Here is a 2,613-nt window from a genome sequence, read left to right on the forward strand (position 1 = left end):
AATTCAGGAAAACTTGGCTTATTAGGCAAATTTGGCCTTGCATAGTAGGCTGAGAAGTGCGTTCTGGCTACTAGGTACGACATATATATATATATATATATATATATATATATATATATATATATATATATATATATATATATATATATATATATATATATATATCGGACAATTAGGAAAAAAAAAAAAAAATTTAAATTATTTTACCTTGTACCTAGATCCACCAGGCCTGTTTGGTCTATGTTTCAGTACTTGAGAAATCTGGAAGGTCACATCCTCCTCCTCAACTTGTGGATGTGCGTTGATAGATGATTCTGTAAAATTAAGTTATTTATATAATAATAAATTCAGTATAACAATAATATTCTGTAAAATTAAAAGTAATTTATACATCAATCAGATAAAACTCTCCAGAGATGGTGATACACAACATATAAAGGACAAGCTTCAGAACAAAATATGCATTTAGGAATAAGGTTTTGTACATGTAGGTAGCACATGAGAAAATAAGTGGAAGGTGATCAAGTTTATATTAACATGTTAATGGCTTTGTTAAGGCTTTGCAAGAATGAAAAAATATTAATAATATAATATCACCTACCAATTAATTGTACATCATTTATAAGTCAATTATTTGCATTATTATTATTCAATACTAATGATATAAAAATGCATTTTTTGAAATTTTGAAATTGAAATTTTGAAAATTTTGAAATTGTTCACAATTTTTGTTACACCAAAGTTGGAGTATGCAGCAGTTGTATGGTGCCCATATCTTAGAAAGCATATCAACAAACTGGAAACGGTGCAGAGACATGCCACTAAGTGGCCTTAACTAAATGCCATTAAATATGCCAAATATACTACATAAATATACATACTACACATGCACAATAATTGTCCTGGGACCTCTGATATTCCTAATATAATATATAGGGCCATCAACACACCTCCAGCTAGGGCCACCAACACACCTCCAGGGCCATCAACACGCCTCCAGGGCCATCAACACAACACCACCATCAACACACCTCCAGGGCCATCAACACAACACCACCATCAACACACCTCCAGGGCCATCAACACAACACCACCATCAACACACCTCCAGGGCCATCAACACAACACCACCATCAACACACCTCCAGGGCCATCAACACAACACCACCATCAACACACCTCCAGGGCCATCAACACAACACCACCATCAACACACCTCCAGGGCCATCAACACAACACCACCATCAACACACCTCCAGGGCCATCAACACAACACCACCATCAACACACCTCCAGGGCCATCAACACAACACCACCATCAACACACCTCCAGGGCCATCAACACAACACCACCATCAACACACCTCCAGGGCCATCAACACAACACCACCATCAACACACCTCCAGGGCCATCAACACAACACCACCATCAACACACCTCCAGGGCCATCAACACAACACCACCATCAACACACCTCCAGGGCCATCAACACAACACCACCATCAACACACCATCCAGCCAGGGCCATCAACACGCCTCCAGGCCATCAACACGCCTCCAGGGCCATCAACACACCATCCAGCCTACCACCACAAGCTTATATATATACTACACATGTCTAAGAGCAAATAAAAGAAAACAGTTACCTTAACTATTGAAGATGCAGCAGGATTTTGTGGATAAGCCAGCAGCCGTCCCTCTCGACACGGTTTTAAAATGGCGGCGACTACCACAACATGCAACGAGCCTAAAGAATGTCCAGCGCTAGCATTATCTAAACGCTATTATATATTATCAAGCAATACGGAAATCTAAAATAAAAAAAATGATACAAATAATTGTATTAAATATTTATTTGCAATTACAATACCTCGGGAATATATTTTTGCGTTAGCAAAACATATTAAGTTCGTATTTAGTTTAACTCATTTAAATTCTTTACAAATAATAACCTGATTTTACCTGATGGCCATTAACATTAATGTTTTATGTTGATACATTTCATACCCTTATTATTTCAATATCTTTCTTTATTATGCACCCCATACCCATCCCGTGGGCGGTGGTGTAAAGGATTACAGAGGCACATAATGGGTTCAGGAACTGAACTCTCTAGTTTGTTTAGCTAAGCAAATAACAATTTTTGACGCTAGTTACAAAATTATTAATGTTATATATACATGTACACACTCTCATACATACATGTACATATATATATATATATATACGTATACATATATACATACACATGTATATTTATAATCACCCACACAAATACACACATCAATAATCTCTGTGTCACTTATTTTATACATGTTCTTGTAGAACATTCTATTGCGAACACATTGGGCGCTGCCCAATAAACTCGCCCCTCGGGGCAAAATTATTTTTTTTTTTTTAATCTTGGTGGAACATAAAATGGCCGCCTGTGTTTATGCTGTCGTCAGATGGCGCTGTGACGTCACAGATGAAGGAAGCACGTACTGCGCATTAATGCCTCGATCCCTCGTTATTTATTTATTTTATTTATTTATATATATACAAGAACGTACATTGGGGGGTTAAGACACAACATAGAGCTTAAGTTAGAATTATAATCTTGTAAAACCACT

The 2,613-nt window shown here is 37.0% G+C and overlaps 1 long non-coding RNA gene across 1 annotated transcript in view; it reads right to left on the minus strand.

Moving 5' to 3' along the window:
* Positions 1-1,723, minus strand: part of LOC138373395 (uncharacterized) — a 5,214-nt gene extending 3,491 nt beyond the window's left edge. Inside the window, exons 1-2 of the long non-coding RNA XR_011231173.1 lie at positions 1,648-1,723; positions 208-314 (exon numbers count right to left, since the gene is read on the minus strand). This is a non-coding gene — a long non-coding RNA (uncharacterized lncRNA). The remainder of the gene's footprint in view (positions 1-207; positions 315-1,647) is intronic.
* Between the last annotated feature and the right edge of the window lie 890 nt (positions 1,724-2,613).

The sequence above is a fragment of the Procambarus clarkii genome, chromosome 42 (genome assembly GCF_040958095.1).
Source record: "Procambarus clarkii isolate CNS0578487 chromosome 42, FALCON_Pclarkii_2.0, whole genome shotgun sequence".
Lineage (NCBI taxonomy): Eukaryota > Metazoa > Arthropoda > Malacostraca > Decapoda > Cambaridae > Procambarus > Procambarus clarkii.